Source organism: Taeniopygia guttata, chromosome 5, assembly GCF_048771995.1.
Source record: "Taeniopygia guttata chromosome 5, bTaeGut7.mat, whole genome shotgun sequence".
Lineage (NCBI taxonomy): Eukaryota > Metazoa > Chordata > Aves > Passeriformes > Estrildidae > Taeniopygia > Taeniopygia guttata.
The window spans coordinates 15995763-16015213 of record NC_133030.1 but is presented as its reverse complement, the minus strand read 5'-3'; the positions used below and the strand labels follow the sequence as shown (position 1 = coordinate 16015213).

General features: G+C 44.6%; 1 protein-coding gene across 18 annotated transcripts in view; it reads left to right on the top strand.

The window, feature by feature from the left end:
* Positions 1-5142: 5142 nt before the first annotated feature.
* The window catches only part of SOX6 (SRY-box transcription factor 6), a 374330-nt gene continuing 360021 nt past the window's right edge, over positions 5143-19451 (top strand). For 5 of the 18 annotated variants that reach the window (XM_041716780.2, XM_072929686.1, XM_041716789.2 and 2 more), the window contains exons 1-2: positions 6730-6868; positions 7359-7538. The gene's annotated coding sequence lies outside the window, so the exon portion shown is untranslated. Of the gene's footprint in view, positions 5279-5727; positions 5840-6185; positions 6323-6728; positions 6869-7080; positions 7220-7358; positions 7539-11093; positions 12042-12408; positions 12817-12840; positions 13294-13388; positions 13856-19451 lie in introns of those variants that run through there. The other 13 variants (XM_072929673.1, XM_072929674.1, XM_072929672.1 and 10 more) reach the window with 13 other exon arrangements.

Sequence of the window (19451 nt, the reverse complement as noted above, 5' to 3'; positions counted from 1 at the left end):
AAAATTTTAATGTCAAGTAAGCTATGCATTGTCTTACTTGTACCAGGATGTTGTAATAGCAATACTTAAAAATCCTCCTATCGAATGTGATGCAGGATTTGAAGTGTGAATGCTGAAGCTCATTACTATCTATGAGTATTTCTATACATTATCTATTCCATTAACTTAGTTCCTGATGCTGCAGAAGTTTAGATGCCCAGAATTATACAGGGTGAATAATTCTATTAGAGTAAATGGGACTCCTACAAATGTGTGAAGTGAAATGTGAGCGTGAAACAAGCGGGGCTAGGCCTTTTAATGGGGATCTAGTTTTGCATAAATATAATCAGTATGTGAGGAGTCTTTCATGAATTAAGTCTCCAACAGGCTCCCTCCAGGTATAGAAATAGGATAAGATGCAATGTCCAAAAAGGGTAGGCCCCAGGTTTTTAGGGGCTTACGTCCACATTTGCACGCATTGAAGCAGATAGAGGCAGATATGGGTCTGTCTAAATTGAGACAGGCATTCTTAGCATTTTTCTACTCAAGTGACTTGGTGTAAGTGACTTGTTCAGAAACACTCTGTAGGTTTGTAGCACAGCCAGGAATAGAACCCACATCTCCTGACTCACAGTTACAGACCAGACTTCTGCTCAAATTTGTGTGAAAACTTAATTGGCCATGTTTCTCTGTGAGGGGGAATTTATTAATATTGCTGCTACCTTTCAGTGTTTTGTCATTTTCTCGATATGATCTCATTCAATAAAGGTGTAGAGCTGAACGTGAGCTTTCTCTGAGTAGATGCAGAGCATCTGGTTTATACAAATGGTTTCCCACCAAAAAGGAAAACTTGGAACTGTAGATTTTTAATGCACAGATCTTGTGCTGTTGCAATGTTAAGAAGTCCTTGTTGTTATGAATGTGCATTATGAGTATATTGTACACAGTCCTGGTATGCAAATGTGTAGCATTCAGAGAAGTGAAATAATTCTGTGTTATTATTATCTTTGTAAATTGCATCTTAAGAGTTTGTTGAGGACTTTACGATGACAGTTTTCTATAGTCACAGCTATACAGCACAAAGTGTTTCTTTCATTATTAACAATAACTGAGCCAATGAAAATGCTTTTAAATATACACCAGACAAGCAGTTATCCAGCTCTTCCTTCTTACCATCCACAAACCATCTTTTAGCATCTTATAAACGAGCATGTAAAATAGCTTTGTAAACATCTGCTTTTCATTGTTAATTGTCAGGGGAAACTAGAGATTTAAATGCTTCTTTTGTAGCATTCCTTAATCCTATCAGAAAGGAGAGCTCTAGATGCTTCTCCTTTCTCACTGCAGATAGCTTCCATAGGCTTGGAGCTTTCTTCTTTTTCCTTTTAATTTATTTTCTTTTTTGTGATATCGATAGTTTTTATTTACTTACAAACAGCTTGTTTCACATCTCAGTTTGAAAGGTCTTGCACGTTCTAGTCTGTGTGGCAACTCAGTAAATTTAAACAAAATATACTATGGAAGTATTGATTGCTGTATAAAATGTGTTGAAAATCTAAATTTTTTTCTCATTACGATGTGCTCAGTATTTTCTTTCATATATAAACTATCAGGTCAGGTATTGTATCATATATATGCAATAAGAAAACAGGAGTATATGTTCATACATAACATAAAAATAATAAATAAAAACTCACACTGCTACAATACAATTATTATTTTTTTAGAAACACTGCCTTTATTTTGGTTAGCTTTTCTGTTCTAATAATCAAGTCATTAATGTCAGTTGAGTGTGTCTGGCAATGATTTACTTAAGGTAGCATTTATAACACACAGTAGCTGCATTATACAGGAAAAATAAATCTATTCATGTTACATTTCCTACCTTTAAAGCTTTTTAAAAATCTTGTATTGTGGTCCTGGATTTGTAACGTTTGACTTTTTGCTTCTTGCACGCACAAAAGGAACATTGATGATTTAAAACTATTGCATGTTTTATATTTTGTGAACAGGAATAAATCTCCTTTTTTATGTTTTTTTTCCCCTACTTTATTTGGAAAAAGATACTTAGAGTTTGAATATTTCTGTAGCTTTTGTCATTTAATTTTGGTGTTGTGAAGTCTAAGTCTGCTTAACTAATTCCTCCAGCACACTCATTATTTTAGAATAATTTAGATTTCTTCCCATTTTGTTAATTAAATAATAATTTAGGGGTACCATTACCTATTAATGTTTTTATTCCTGCTATTCAATATTTACTTCTAGAACTTCCTAAAAGAATTGTTACATGGACCTCAGCATCACTGCATGTAAAATTAATTGAAATGACATATTGTTGCAGTTTCTATGACAACCATATCATGATGCTGATGCTCTCAAAAATTTATAAACTACTATTTCAACTATGCTAATAGCACTGAGTAGAGCTAACATTTATTTACTTAATACTCTTATTAGAATCAAGCTTTAATACTTCATTTAAAAAAAAAAGAAAAAGGTGTATGTCGGTGTTTTTCGTTTGTCTGATGGGTTTTTGTGAAGGAATTCTGGCTTTCTATGAGAACCTTTTAAAAATCTAACTCTGTTATGTTATGTTGACAAAGGGCTTATTCACTCAAAACAAAGAGAATGTATATCATCACTCACAAACTTTTAAACACGACATTCCAAAAGAACTCTTACAGTGCCATCCACGGCAAAAAGCAGTCTTGTTTTGCTAGTGGAATATTTAAAGACAGTTTATTCCTATGTCTATTGTCCTAGATGCTAAATCTCAGATGCTTGTGACATGAGAGTACTGATTCACTGGCATGACTTACATAAATAAAATCACAAGCTGAAATGTCTTTATGAGCAGGCACAGAGTTATAAACCCCCTAAAAATATTTACTTATTACTGCCTTGGTTTATTGTAAGTGGGAAATGTGAAGAGGCTTTGCCTGGTTACTTGAATTTTTTTTTTCCATATTAAATACATACCTTTAGTATAATCACGTTATTCCATCAATCTGCAGGCTTTTGGAAGTTAGCTGATTTTAACAGTTTGACAGGGAACTCTATTACTCAGGCAACACTCACATTGGAATCAATGAGTGTTTTACTTGAGTAAAAAATTTAGGACCAATGTAAAATGCCTTATTCAAGTTACTTCATAATTATATAGATTGCAATGACTTAAAAAATAGTGAGCTTTGCTCTCCAAACATAGTAATTTTATTCAGTCTAACTTGCACTTATTAAAAAAATGTGTTTTCTATTCAAAATGTGTGATTCTCATATATAAGGCTTATTGATCATTGATCCAAATAGGAAATAAAACACCTTGATCTTTCAGTCATTTGTCTTAGGAAGATTCCAAAACAGTCCAATCACATTTACTACACTTCAGTCTTAAATCTGATATTACCCTGGAAAAACGTTTCATATAATTGAATGTTCGAATATGTTGAGATCATGTCGCATTTCAGCTTTACCAGTATGAGTGCTTTCAGCAGTTTCTGCCCAACATCCCCGGTTTACTAAGCTATATTTAAACATGTTTTGAAAGATTTATACAGTGATTTGCTTCTTAGTCAACTTTGTTGCAAGAAGTTACTACTGCGTATTTGGGTAAGAAAGAGGAGAGGAGGGAGGACGTGGTGTGGGATATGTTATGATATTTACAAGCTCCAAATAAAACTGGACATCTTGAAACAACTCCCTACCCCAAAATATCTTCGTAGACATTTTAACCTCTTGTCTTGGTATTTTCTAAACTGTTAATCCTTTCCAGCATCATCATTTTGAGTCTCTTGATATGAAGCATGCACTTCACAGGCACAGGACTTGAGCTTCTGGATGAAACTGGCAGTGGCACGAGCCTGCAAGATTAGGCCATATTGTCACAAATCCTAAAGAACATCTTGAAACCAGTGAAATTTATAAGTGCACCATGGTAGTAATATAAAATACCAAATCATTGTCCTATCTTGAGGATTCCTTTTATTTCTGTTCATGTGGCATGTATATGTGGCTAAGTGGTAATACATTTATTTGCAGTGTGGGCCAGTCTCCAGGTCAAAGACAACTTTGTTTGTTTATTCTAACCTTCAGGGTTGTTTTTCAATATTTTTATTTGGTTTTATTTGGGTCTTTTTGTTTGTTTGTTTGTATTTGGAATTTTGTTTGTTTGTTTTTTTCTCAGTATATGTTTGTAGCACAATAGTTTGGTCAGGGACATTGAAAATTGTGCTTTAGTGGTGGGGTTATTTTTTATTTGAGGGGGTGGGTGTATGAAACAAAAATAAACTGATGGTATCATTGCTGTGTTACAATAGAAAGCCTATACACGCTGTTGAATTCCAGCAGGTGCTGTCAGAATGGGACACTGCCAGTGAGAAAATAAAAGCACCGTGGTGTGCTGATAAGGGTTTGCAGTCATCATGTTTCAGCAAGGGCTTTTCTGTCACTGAGATTCTGGGGGAAGATCCTCAGCAACTTTCACATTTACACCACTGACCTAGAGTTTATTCTGGGCTGGAATATAAAATAGAGCTGCTGTGGGCTGTAGAGGGGTCCTGTAGCACGAGTCCTGTCTCAGCCCCTCTAATGTGTGTGCAGGTACAGCTCTACCTGACACAGATCTTCCTGGTCCCTCTCCTACCCGAGACAAGCTCTGCTATTCCCAGCTGAAGCTGGGAAAATTGGTATAATATGTGAGGCTGCACAGGTGCATGCCGTAGTATGAGTGTGATGATTGCTCTAAACATCTCTGGCGTGGCTTTGGGTTGCTTCTGGAAAAGCACATTTTAAATCACCGTTAATCTTGAGCTGCGTTTTTGTATGTTAGTGGTGGTTTATGGTCATCCTGCTCTACAGAGATGGGAGTTGAAAAATGATTAGGATGACAAACAGGCAAATCCAGCTGTTAGGTGAAATTCGCAGATTAGGGGAGCAGATGCATTTCAGTGCAAATACTTGCACCTTCCACAGTCACGCTACTGTTTTTCTACTTTTAACTCCGTGCATGAAAAGCATCAGGTATCCAATCTTAAGGTGATTCCTAAGCACAGCTGAAGGTAATTGCCATTTTTTGGAAGTTGTTATTAGAGTTCTCACGATTCAAGTGTGGAGGTTACTCTGCCAGTGCAACTAGAAGGTAGGAGTTAAGGGACTTCAACCTTGCCAGTGCAGTCAGTGCTTTGCTGGATGCTGGGATGCCTTGACATGATGGATGCTTTCCAGTAGCTGGGATGCTTTCCACCAGCTGCAAAAGCCTCCTGAGAGGAACCCCCTTCTGGGTTAAAGCTTTCTGTGAGAGGTAAGTGGTGTGTTGTGCCCCTGTATAAATGGATCTGTCTCCTGCACTGGATCCATTTCCATAGCTTTCATGTGCCTGGAGCATGCCTTAGAACCTCATCGTGCTGAGCCTTGTTCACAACTTTTAGCAGTGTCACCCCAGGTAATGTCCATGGGTGGTGACAGCCTAGTCTTTCTTCTTTTCTTTTTTCCCTATTCCCCTTCCATTAATATAAATATAACCAAAACCCCAGCCTCAAGCTTTAGGAAATCACCTAAACGACTAGAGAAGGAAAATCTTCCAGGGAAGTCCGGACAGTGCAACTGGCCTGATTTTGGCCGGGGAAGGAGGCGGAAAGAGGATGAGCAGAGGAGCCAGCAGTGCTCCCTGGCACACGCTCCGAGGGGACGCTGCCTTCCAGCAGGGGGGTCGGAGGGGATTTACTGGGAGCGGTGCCGGCGGGAGGAGCGGGCCGGGATGCGCTCTGCCCTACTCACCCCAGTCCTCCGAGGAGCGCCCGGCCGCGGCGAGACAGGCGAAGGCGGGAGAAAGTCCCGGGGCGGGGGGCTAAGGAAAACACAGGTGCGGCGCTTTCGCTTTGGGTATTCCCATCTCCTCAATTCTCCTGAAATTCTCCCCGTCTTTCTCCGGCCCCTGAGAGCGGGCGAGAGGCAGCGGCGTGCGCTGTCCCGGAGCCCCGGGCGCTGCGGGCTGCCCGCGGCGGAGCCCCGACGGCGCCGTCCGCCCTGCGCGGGGTCCCCGCGGCCGCGGCGCGCTCGGCTGCCCCGGGAGCGCGGCGGGCGCTCGGTGCGGGGCCCGCGCCCGCCTCACGGTGGCGCGGTAAGCACATGGACAGCCCCGGGAGCGCGCTCCGCTCTGCCTTCCCTGGAATAACAGTCCCGGTAATGTCTCGGATAAATCAAACCGCTGCTACGGCGGCGCAGGCACGGGGGGTGCGCGATGCTCCGCGCCGGCGGAAGGTGTTTCAGCCTCCCCGGTCGGCGCAGAGCCCGGCGGCGTCGGAGCGAGGGTCTGCGGCATCTCAAGAGCGCGGTCTCACCTGGGGTTAGTTTCCCCCTCCCCCTCTCCGCCTCACTCCTCCCTCAGCCCCTCAAGAGAAGTTTGCAAAGAATGTGATGGAGAGTGTAAAGCGGCAGATGCCGACGTTAAGCTCCAGCTCGGTTCGGGCACCGGGAGCTGAGCCACAGCCCCGAGCCGCCGCTCTCGTCAGCGCACAGCGCGCCGCTGGCACCCGGGGTACCCGTGGGGGGACAAACACAATGTAGAGTGATCTTACCTCCGAGCCGAGGGAGCAGCCTGCGAGGCAGCCGCGGGAGCAGCGCGGTTCCTGCCTCCCGCCCCGGCCGGTCCGTCCCCGCGCTCCGGCAGCGCCGCCGCGCCCGCCCCGCCGGGCTCCGCTCCCGCCGGGCTCCCCCCGCCCCCGGCGGGCTGTCCCCCGCCTCAGCCCCGCACACATCCGCGAGGCAGGGGCACCGCTCCGAGGCAATCCTTGCCGGTGCAAATCCCCCGAGGCTTCTCTCCGCCAGAGCGTGGAACAAAATTGCCGGTTCCCCTGAGTTTTTGTCAGGCTGTGCTGGCGCTCGGGAGCAGGTAAGGCGGCTGCTGGCTGCCAGCGATCCCCGCTGCACTTGCAGCGAGCAGCAGGAGCCGGTGGAAGTGGGAGTGTGGTCTGCTCTTCATTAGGGAGGGGGGAACGGACCCTGGAGGTGATGCCGTGAAACACTTCTACTCCCTTGCATTGTGTTTGTCACAGACCACGGGCGCTCTCCTTTTATAACATACACTTCAAGCATTCTCAAACCCAACCGGAATAAGTTCTGATCCTCCCCTTTAGTTTACATTGGGGTTGTCAAAGGATTAAATAAATGAAACTTTATTTGACCGTGGAGTTTACAGACCCTGGGATCCCTGGCGCTCTGGCCTTATTCTAATTCTATAGCGGTAATTACCCTTCGTTTCTTTAAGTGCAATAGATTTATTGCCTTAGAGACTATGCACAGTTTGATTGAATTATTCATTTTTTTTCTTTGGTGTAGACTGCATCTGGGGACTGATGTGACGTGTAGATTTTTTTTTTCAGGAACAAAGGGAATGTGGAAATGAAAGAGAGAGGGAGAGAGAGGCTGGCAGATGTGATGAGATGCGGTGAAGGTGTATCCAGCTTGGCACTCCCACTCCTCTCTTCTCCTCTCATTGCAGCCCTGGGTGACTCTCAGGCTAACACAAACAGCTTTTCTTCCGCAGCCTGCCCTCTGTCACTGTAAGTACAACAGCCTTCTCTTATCAGCATGCAAATTCCAGCCACTCACTACCTTAGCCTGGTGTTTGCACTTTAGATTTACAGAAGGGACCTTTAAAATGAACTTTCTGAGACAGGAAGGGGTTTTCATGTCGAACTTGCTTTTATTTTCTTTGTAAAAGTTTATGTGGTTTTTCCAGTTCTCTCTTCTCCCCCCCCCCCTTCCTTTTTTTTTTTTTTTTGAACGGCGGGGGCGTGGAGCGGGGAGATTGTTGCTGCGGCTTTTTCCTTCGCTATCAAGATGATGCACAGTTTAAAATGAAATTAAAATCTCCTTGATCCTTTTTCTGCCAAGACAATACATTTTGTTGGCAGATGAGTCTGTAAGGAATTCAGAGTTTTTGTTTTCAGGCAGATCTTTAGCTTTGAGTGTTACAAAATGCAAACATCCCCTAAATTTGGAGGAGTTCGCCAGAGGTTCTTGTTCTAGGGGAACTAGTATCAGCTGATGGGTTTGCTTTTGAAGAAACGTGCAGTAATTTACTTCTATCCAGTCTAACAAAACTTTTCCCCCATCGGATTATCAGGCTCTAACTTCTTTTCCTTTAGCTTTCTCTCAGATGCTGTTGATTATTTTGCAAAAGTTTCTCTGAACATCTTTAGCAAGCCTATAACAAGCCTTCATTGTCGGACAGTGTCCGCAGAGGGAATTTATAAGCGTGCCTCTTAATTGTCCGGCATTAACTGGGATGAGAGGGCAGTATAGTAGTGGGTGAATGACTTTTAAAGTGAAATTTCTTGCCCTTTGAATCCAAAACTTCTGAGACTGTTCCGCCAGCTCTCCAGGAGTTGCAGGTTTGCTGCTCAGGTTTAAGATGCGCTACGTACAACTTAGCGCACAGCCAGGTTGCCTCGCTTGTTGAATGTTGCTTTACTTTAGCGCATTTGGTGAGACACACGGCGCAAAATGCCATGACAGCTGTGCACAGGTAAGTGCCCCGACCTGATGTGAGCGCCTGCGGTCCCTTCCCTGCGCAGGCACCCCCAGCAGGTCAGCATCCCTCCTTAACATCTGCCTGCCTTTAGCCCTCATGAAGCCAAAGCAAGGGCAGTAATTCCAAAGGCGGTGTCTAAACGTGGGGTAAGGCTCCAAGTGGAAGCGTTTTCTTGTTTCTCGGCACGTGTATACGGATCCGCACGGCGGGTGTTCAGTTATGCAAACAAAGAGGGAATCACAATTATCCCCGTGCAGCGCGCACACACACACACACACACTCACATTTGCATACAATGCCCAAGGAATCCTCTTTTCCTGCCGCCGAAAAGTTGCCGCTCTCGGGCGCTGTGAGTTCCATCTGTAACTTAATTGATCACACAGGGGAAGCAACAAGCTGGAGAGCGTTCCTGGCGTGGCCGCATCCCTGCCGTGTCCTGCCCCAGCCCAGTGTCTTTCCCTGCGCTGGAATTTCGGGAGTGCAGCGGGATGCTCCCCCGATTTGGAGCTAGGTGGGCGGTTAGATGTATCTGATGCCTTAATTATCTCTTGTCCCATTCCCGCTTCTTGTTTAATAAGGCGCTACATTTGAGGTGTGCTTGGGTTGTTTTTTGCATTTCTGTTTCTTGGAAGAAAAAAAACTTCCAGCAACAAATTACTAGAGTTGCAGACTGAGGTAGTCTATTCGTCCTTGTATTCTGATTTACATTTCTTCTCTTACGTAGCTCATTTTAATTTTTAAAAAATCTTTTTGCGTGCCAAAGCTACACTAGTTGTGCAAAAAGTCAAGGAATTTCCTTTACTTGCAGCAGGTTTAAATGTGTTACAAGGAAAGCGTTAGTGGCCAATCGCGGGAATTCTTATAATTAAAGATTAAAAATGACAGAATAATATCTCGAGAGGCAGCTATTTACTGTTGTTAATTCCATACCCCGGGTAACTGCAGCAAGGTGCATACTTTGAATTAGCTGAATGCAGGTGAATACAAACTCAGGATTTACAATCATACAATTTGCTCTCATCTCTGAATTTCACTTTTTTTAGTGCCTGTTATTAAAATTGAAAGAATGCATGGAAATTAGCTACTATGCCCTCATCAGCGAATTTGATGATAAAGCTTTACTAGATAATTATAAAGTTCTATTTCAAGGTGATTGCTTCTTGCCGAATAGGACTTGGTTACTCCTTTTATTGTAGTGGAATTGCCAAAAATATTGTATAAAACAGGTCCACTATTCCAAGAGGGTCTAACTTACAACTCCTTTTCCCTGAACTCGGCTCGAGAGGGGCGATAGCACCTCGGATAGCAAAGGCAGAGGATGCAACGTGCATGCCTCCAGCAGTGTGTCGAGTTTTACAGCTTGTTAACAAAATGAATCAGAGCCAGGTCATATCTGTCCTGTGCCACCGCGTTAATGTTCAATTTTCATCACGTCCTGCTGGAGCCAGCTTCATTCGCAGTGGGGCTGAGTGTGCTTCTGGGTCTAACCTAGTCTGCAAATTTCTGCTTGAGAGAGAAGGAAAGTGAAATCAGGCTCTCTCCTCGTCTTTTTGGCCTCTATAAGTTATGAAGCTATTTTAAAATTAAAAAGTTTGTCTGTTACTAACTGTTCCAGGCGCCTTCTGGAAAATGGGGAGAAAGTGCCAAAAATACAGAGATGAATCAACAACTTCTCTCTCTCATTTTGTGGGCTTGAGGTTGCTTTCCGCACTCCCATCTTAACAACAGTTTAGCCTAGGTGTGAATACTATCAAAAGAGGGAGACGTTCTCTCTGCAGCGCTGTTTGCCCACCTGATCTGCGGGCCCCTGACAGTTTGAAAGACTCTTTTATGTTTACCTTTGGAATGCAAAAATACAGCAGGGAGACTTTCTTGGGTTTGCAGTACTCTGCCACTGGTTGATTTTCTCCTCAGCTCCTTATAGTTTTTCCCTTCTTTCTCCCAGATCTCCCCCCCATCCCCCCGTCCCCAATTAGCACTTCCAAGAGAGCGTGAGTTCCTAAATTGGTATTCAAGCTGATATTCCAGTCCTTATCTGTTGCCTTTTGGTAGGCAGAGAGAGGGATATTTATATATTGCCGCTGCTAAAATTTCTCGTCGTCGCCACGAGAATCCCAACTTCAGCTCAAGTCCGTCCTAAATCAGTTTTTCCTCTGCGGCCATACCTGTCTTGCCCTTTTCACTGCACTCACTTTTCACCTTTCTGCTGAATCCATCACTAAATAGTTTGTGGGCTCTGAGTGCCTTCTCTCCCCCAGGTCCCTGTAGCTGGACTCCCATCTCTGGTGTAATTTATAGTTTCTATTTCATCTGTCCCCTCGCGCCCCCCCCCCCTCCACCCGCCTGTTTAATTTTTTTATTAATTTTAAAATTTTTTTCCCCCCTCCCGGCCGTGCTGCCGGATCGGGCTCTTCAGAGACCCATTTATCAGCTGTCACTAAGCGCTTGCTGAGTGCTTCCCTCTTCTCGTCGTCCCCGCTCCCTCCCCACGCCGCCAGCCCTTCCCTCCTCCCGCACAGCGTCTTTCTCCAGCTATTTTTTTTTTTTTTCTCCTTTTCCCGGGTAATTTTATTTCCCTGCCGTATCCCGTGAGCCGGCGGGACTCTCCCGGCGTGTGTGTCCGCGGGCGGAGGGCGGGCGCAGGGCGGGTCGGCCCCGTGTGACTCGGCTCGGCCCCGCGAACCGGCTCCCCCGGGACCCCCCCGCTCCCCCTCCTCCTTTTCCGGCCCCCGCCCCCGCCCTCGCACCCCCTCCCCGGTAACTTTCTAGTACCTTTCCTCACCACTCCGGGCAATCAGTGGTCATTAGCGGGAGCGGAGCGGTGTAGGGTTTCATGTGTCTAATGGCCCTGTGAGTGGTGATAGCTGCGCGGGGATGCGGCTGGCAGCCCGCGCCGATTTCACTTTCTGTTTTGTGCTCACTTTCTCCGCAGTTGTTGCTCTCCCCGCTCGCTCCCAGCCTCTCTCTCTCTCTCTCTCTCTCTGTGTGTGTGTCTCTCCCTCCCTTCCCCTCTCCCTCCTCTCTCTCCCTGTGTTGTCTCATCTTGCCTGTGCTGTCTGGGCGGGGGAGCCCTGCCTCCTTTTGCCTTCCTCAGATCAATGCCCTGGCCACTCACTTTCTGATGTTGCACGACGGGAAATGCTTTGAATACTTACGACATGGCCGCTCACATTGATTGCCAAGATTGACAGCAGTAACCATCGCCTTCACTTGTTTCAGGAGGAAAAAAAAAAAAAAAATGAACCTGATTGTAACCAAATCTCCAGGCAACCCATCCGCAAACTTCTAACGATCGGGATCCTGCACATCCATGGCCCGGAGAAACACCAGCAGACTCTAGTTCATTTATTTTATTTTATTTTACCGAATTACTACCCATTTATTCCTCTCCTCTCCCTCCCCCCCTTCACCTCCTTCCCTCTTTTTTTATTTTTAATTTTTTTTTTTTAATGAAAATTACCGAAGCGCGTTGCAAAAAAAAAAAAAGGAGGCTCTCCCAGTGCTTTGTGCCACACTGGATCCCGAGGAGGTAACCAGGAAAACCAGCCCTATTGTGTTGTATACCTGTTGTTTGCTGTGGTGTGTAGTGCTGCGTGGCTTGGTGGCGGTGGCGGCGGTTTAATGGGTTTTCGCTGGATTTATGTCGCTTTGCAGGAGAGAATTCAGTTCCCCCTGCGCTGTCTTTAATGGGTTATTAGTTGCAATTGAGTGAAGCAGCAGCGTCCGGAGATAGATCTGTTGTTTAGCTTTTAACATTGCTAAATTCACCCCTTCCCCCGCCTCCCCCTGCACGATTATTTACTTTGATATCACGAGGGTGTTGTGTTTCTTTCTTCTTATTATTTTTTTCTTCTTTTTTTTTTTTTTTTTTTTTTTTTTTCCTCTCTTCTCTTTAGGGAAAAGTAGTTATAGTCTCGTCCCCCTGCGAGTTTCCGGGGCTGTTTGAATCCCGAGGTTTCCGAGACGTTAAGGGACCCCAGTACCTTGAAATCACAACACTTTCTCATCCTTCCCGAGTAGAGTTTATTTTAAAATGTAGTGACAGATCAGCGTTGTATTTTAAGATCACCCACGGCAGGCGAACACATGGTGCGGGAAGATATTGTACGTAAGGAACTAACACGAGAGGGAGAAAGAGAGGAAAAATAAAATCCGAAATAAATCTTTGAGAGCGGAGCGCTGCTGTCATTGCTCCGAAGTGCTCGCGTGGGTTTCTCCTGGCGGATAACCCCGAGAGACGCGGGATGGAGAAAGGCGAGGGGAGTTTAGCGGTGCCTGTGGGTTCTGCGCGAAGTTTGAGGCGGGTGAGTGCTTGGGAGCCGGCCGGGCACGGCCGCGGGGAGCACACAAAGCTGCGGAGCGGCGGCGGCCGTGCCGCGCTCGGCCACGGCGCGGCGCTGTCCCCGGGAGCCGCCGCCGCCGCCTTATCTCCCCCGGCAGAGCCCGGGATAAAGTTATACCGAAAACTTTAAAATCGATATCGCGCCCTAATTCGTGATACACAAGGAGGGGGGAAAAAGGCAGTCCATCATCAGAGAGCTCTGTTTACACCCGGGGAAGGGGAGATGCGTGCCGCTTTGTGGCAACAGTCGACCTGGGATTTCTTGCTGCCTTAGCTCTTTGCCGGAGGTCATGCAAATCGACCTTAAAAGAATGCATAAGCCATAAATTAAAATAAACCCTTAGCCAGAGGCTGATCCATAAGTAGACAATACCTAACCTGGACAAAACGGCTTCCTTTGCGAGCTGAAAAAAAGAATAGTGCCTAAACTAAATGCAAAGTAAGTTTTCAGGAAGTATTTCACTTACTATTATTACTGTTATTTTTCTTTTAAAATAAAATAGTGGCAGTTGCAACAAGCTAGCGCAGCTGTTTGCAGGCGGTGCTGCAGGATACGAGTGAGACAAGGTGTGTCTTGTGGAGAGCTTGTTCTTTTCCTGGGTTTCACTACCTTGGAAGCTGTTTATTTTTTTGGATTGGGGATAAGAAGCCTCTTTTTACCGTACACGCAATTTGATGGTTTATCTCGGATAACGCTGAAGAGTTTATGGCCAAATCTGGGTTGCCTGCAACTGTCACATGCGCGCACACAAGCTGTGTCTGTATATAATAGTCTCGGGGCTTGTTTTTTTTTCCCGCAGTTTTTGACAATTGTTCCATTCATGATCCTGAAAGGAATCATCAGTGGGAGCTAATGAGAGCGCCTCTGCGGCTTGCCCCGCTCCGGGGAGGAGCGGGCACCGGCGCTGCCCGCTCGTGTCATGCATGCACGCGTGTAGCGGCGGCGGGGTCGCGGCTGGGTGTAGGCAGGGGACAGGGAGAGCAGAGAGGAATGCGAGCAGGTACTTCCAGGCGTGCAGCGCCAGCCGAGCCGCCGGAGCGCGTCCCCGGGCCGGCAGCCCCGGCCGCGGCCCGAGCCGTGCGGCGGGGCCCGGAGGTCACTGCCGGGCTCCCTCCCGTCCGGCCGAGCGCTGCCCGCGGCCGGCTCGCCGTGCGGTGTGCTGCGGGTTTGTTACGTGCGAAAGGACGGGAAGGAGTGAAAGTGGCACCGTGAAAGGACAATTAGTGTCGCGTCTGAGCGGCCGCGGTAGGGGGAAGGGGGGCCGCGGGGAAAGGCAGCCCGGTGGGAGCCTGGGGGCGGCAGATTAGTGCTGTCCTAGGGGTGTTTCCCAAAAACAGAGAGGTGCAACTTTCTGTGATAAAGTAATGTATCTTCGCCTGCTGTTCGTAGATAAGGTGTATGTTTATTAAGCAAATTTAAATAGCCTTCGGCACACGAGCGGCACTTTGTTCCTGCTGCTTTCTCTTACCCTCACTTTAACATTTTTTGCCATTTCCATCTTCAGTGCTGATCCTGAGGGCAGGAGAACAGTTCTACCCAGTCCTTAAACAGAGTTGGAAGTCCAAAAATTAACGAATTTCCCTTTCTGTATTCGTGTAATGGAGCAATTTTGAAACCTGTTTTGAGACTTCGACTTGACTTGACTTGTTTTATTGACGTGCTTGTGCCCACTCATTTAATTAAGCCATTATAATACCATAAAGTAAATAATAAGAATGAATGTGAGATATGTGCTTGTAGCCTGCCATTAAATACGAACATTTCCCTGGAAAGGACCCTTTAAAAAACTTTTTTTCAGCACCCCATGATTCTTTGGCAAGATCTTATTGCAGGTTTTTGTTTTGAGCCAGGATATTTCGTGGGTTTTTGTGCTCATGACGTTACATGCACACTACGCTTGGAATATAAACAGCGAGCGTACCTAGCAGCTCATTCTAGTAAAACTAAGGAATAATTATTTATAGTGAGTACATTTAAAAGAAAATAATGAGGTCATTTAGAGTATGCTGCAGTTTGAAGTAGCTCGACACCTGGCAGAAACTACAGACGCGTTTTCTTCAGACTCTGCACTATCCATAACTTTTCCTTATAATACATTCTTGTGTTAAGTGAGAAAGGCTGTTTGTAAAACAATCCCCTGGCTGGTTCCAGTGTTGGGTGAAGCTGATCCTGTAATGGCATTTTGTTTTGAACAGTTGCTGTAGTTGAAGTTCCCTCATAAGGTAAGGTGGCACTGGGTCTGAAAGGAGGTCCAAATGCCACATTTATAATTAGACTGCCAATTCAGCACATTGTATCTATTGCTATACAGGGATATACTGCTGTGTCTGGTCTCTCAATAGACTGTATTCAGAATTAGCCAATTCAACTGCTTAAACTTTGGAGTCAAATTTAGAATAGGCAATGAGAGAAGGAAAGAAAGAAAACAATAATGCTTTCTTTTTTTCCCTCAGCTAGCTATTAAAAGCCAAAGAATATACGGAAACCAACCCAGGCACTGCTCTTGGAAGCCCTGCACCGAGCGCAGCCTGGCCAGCATCGCCTGCAAAACCATTTTGAAGCGCTCTTCTCCGGGGGGAGGGGAAGGTGAGCCCTGGGCATCGCTCCCAGCGCCGCTCTCCAGGCCGCTTCCCGGGCCGCCCGCAGCCGGGGAGGGGGCACAGGGGACAGCCCGGCCCGGCCCCGCAGCGACCCCCGGTGCCGCCTGGGGCGGGAGCGGCCGCGCCCGGAGCCCGCGCCCCCTCTGCCGCCGGCGTGTGCCCGCCGTGCCCCGGCAGGCTGGCGGCTCCCGGCCCCTTCCCTCCTGGCACACGCGTGTCGCTCGCCCCGCTTCCCCCGGCCTCCTCGCCGGGAACTTTAATTCATTCAGCGATGAGCGCCTAAGAGGCCCTTTGGTCGGCAGTCTCGCATCCTCTGCTAAACGCATTATTTCCTCCCTCCTCCCTGCGGCTCCCTGCTCCGTCTCGGTTCTGCTGGGAGGCTGAACTGGGCTGCCGCAGCGCTCCCTCGGTTTCCTTCTCTGCTAGATGGCAGGGTGGCAGGGTGCAAGCCAGTGCCATGTGTATAACACGGCATAAAGGGAGCGAGACAGATGGCTGTCTCTCCCTGCACGTTCCCGACTCTCCGCTCAACTTATGTAACTGCTGCTTTTCTTCCTTTTTTTTTTTTTTTTTTTTTTTTTTTGCGTTTATGCACCGGGGAAAGCGACAAGAGAAACAAAGTGGAGCCCATCAGTTTCACTGGTAAGGCCACAAGTGCCTTAGCAGTAGAAAATACTTGTAGAAAATAATAGCGGATGTCCAAAGTTAGTCGCCTTCACTTGTCAGCTTGGTTTTGTTGACAAGTGGGAACTGCCAGTGCTTGTTCCCTCGCCAGTGGTTTTTAATATGTGGCCAACAACTGTTCGTGGTCATTTCCCGCCGAACTTCTTCTGCTCAAGAGGAAAAAAAAATCTCTTTGGACATATTTTTTGCATCTTTGATTGTATTTTTAGTCCAAAGTATCCACATATCCCTGCAGTTCTTGGAGGCCTTAAAATATCTTGTGGCAATAAAGGTCAGAGCTTTGCGTGATGATAGCAATAACAAATACATTTTTTCCCTCAGTTGGCATAAGAAAGTTTCTTTAGTCCTCTTTTATCTGCTAAGCACTCTGATCACCTTGGGAGATAACACTTCAGGAAACATACCTATCAATACCTTGGGTAGATTTCCCCCTTGGAAGTGTATAGATCACACTCCAAAGTCTTCAGTCAATTATTTAATTAATTAATTTACTTCCCAGAAGAAAAATTACTTTGGAAAGAGAAGCCAGGATGCACTTGGCTTTCCACCCCATACAATGGGATGTTGTATATTTCCTTTTTTCCACAGTGTCACTTTAGAAATTAGTGGGCTTGTTTGGCAGACCTTGGGTATAATGGCTAAAGTTTTCCAAAGTTGTGTAAATAGGGGTGTTTGTGTATGTGTGAACTACGTCTACTGCAGGGATACAGCGACATGTTCTTAAAACATTTCATTTATGCAGTAAAGCAGAGAGGCAGGGCCTTAAGACATTCCTGCATGGTGTCAGAACCCGGGAGAGAAGTGCTGCTGTGTGAAGAGCTTGGTAGCTCACACAGAGCTCACTCATCAAGCAGCAGCAAAACACACAGAGGTGCATGTTTCAGGTTTGTACTCTAGCAAGCAGGTTTCTGTTCATTTCTTCTGGTGGCTTTTTGTGTAATTTTTATTTACACAACTTTCTGTTTTTCCTCAGGTAGAGCAGCAAGAATGGGAACTTTTAGGGGACTTATTACCAAACCGCAGAAACTGAATTTTCTTCTCTTTTGTATGAGCCATTTGGAGTTTTTTAGACAATGATTCTCCCGCAGTATGTATCTGTACATGTGTCATTGCAGGCCTTTACATCACATTATGAAAAAAACAAAACACCATAAAATCCTATCACTGATAAAGTTGTGTACTGGACTAGTATTATGTCTATCTGAAATACGTGCCTATTTATTTAGATATAGTTCTGCACAGAAGAGAGAGATCTGATAGACATATTTGCTGGAAAGCAGTCGATTTCTACAGTGATAAAACTGGATAATTGCATGTTCCCAAAGCCTTTTCAGCACAGAAGTAGGTGTTCTTTTAAAACAGTATTCTGTGGCAACAACAAATATTTGTGACATCATTGTAAGAGATTTCCTGCCAATTTTTAGTTTACTGTCTTTCAGAAAGTCTAGAGTTCTTTGGAACTCGTGAAACTGCTACAGATACCCATCGTATATTCAAGTATTCAGTGAAGTTTTAAATAATTCTCTTTCAATTAGTACAACAGGAGTCTGAAAAATGGATTTTCTCTTAAAGAAACAAGAATCAGTACACAGACATTTCTCTCCTTCTCTTGTATATTTTAAAATACTCATATCAGTTTTATGTTTACTGTTTTGTCTTCTTAAATTAAGGAGAAAAAAACCCAGTGTCCCAAGTCTGGAAATCATTGCTTGGAAATTAGTTCAATCAAATATTTCTTGAATCTTGTGAATTGGAAAGAATACGATAAAATGTGGTATATTGTTAAACTAGGTTAATCAGAGTAATTCATTTGTAGCGCAGAATGGATCAATGGCTGGTTTTTTGAAGTCAGGCAAAACATTCCATCAAGTTAATGTGTTTAAGGGTATCATATCAGGGACAGACAGGTACTAGCAGTGATAAAAAACAGATAACCTGCAACAAAATGATTTACAGATGGGCCATTATCATCCATAGGGAGCTTACACAGATCATATTCTTTAGAAAAAGGGACTGTAATTCTATAGAGCTAGGAGAATTACCTAAATAGGTCTGAATATTTAATGTTTTTTTCTGAGTGACTAGTAGAATTTGTAAAAGCAAAGTTTTTAGCCTTCTTATGGACAGCATATTAATATAAGATACAGGAAAGTACTGGGTTTGTATTTCAAGTACTTTTGTGTTTATTTTACCTGTTTGTTGAAGTAAAGCTTGGGACATGTTTTGCTTCTTCTTCTGCAAACTTTGTAGTGCATACCTTTAAAATATGTTCAAGAATGTAATGTCTGAATTTAGAAAAAAAAAAAAAAGGTGAAAAGTTTGATGTTAGTGATTTATTAGATTTCAGAACCTATTCCATACAGCAAGTGGCTGAGTTGCATCTCTTCCATCGCTGGCAAGACAGGATGTCATTTAAATATTTTTTCTTTCTTCTTGAGCTATACAGAAAGGTGTAGTCAATTGTGTCTCCAGTCACTGGTAGACTGACATAAGGCAATAGGAAACTCTAAAACCTCAGAGGTGCAGTATTGATTTGATTCCTAACTGCAAATCCTTCATATCATTGCTCCAAATATCTAACTTTACACCAATATTACCCATTCTTTTTATAGTGACACCATGCTTAGTAAAAAACTTCTAAGCACTGAGGTCAGGTGTTGAGATTGGATTCTAGTTTATTTTTTATGAATCAGATAAAGATTTCTGTGCATGAGACCGTATGTGAAGATGAGAGAACAAGAACATTTCCATATCAAAGGCAATATATCTGAGGCTGCATAGTAATTAAAATGCAGTGGTTTGGACTCTGTGCACTAGCACTTACGCAGAGCGTTGTTGGGACCTTGTGCAGCATGCAGGCGGTTGCCTCTTGCATACTTCTAGAAATATACTTATAATTTTGTACAAACATTTATGCCAGTCCACACTTTTCTGTGGATAATTTGTATTTCATCCAAACCATTCAAAGTAGAAGTTATTTTTTGAGCAACCCCCTCATTACGGCTTTTGTGCATCAACTATTTTTATTCTGGTTGTTTGTATTTCCTCTTACCAGAATGATGGCTTGTTTATAGTCATATTTTTTTGTGTATTTCACTAAGACCCCTTCCATATACCACTGAAATTTTACAACTTGCATAAAATATCTTGTATTAGAAACAAAAATGCTAATATCTTTTCTGATTTATTACAAATGGTGTGATTTCTAACATACCATACTTTATGGCAAATTAAATGCATGTGCTGGAACATAATATATTTAATGAAACAATATGTGTTTACTAATTCCAGCTAACTGTTACACAGCATAAG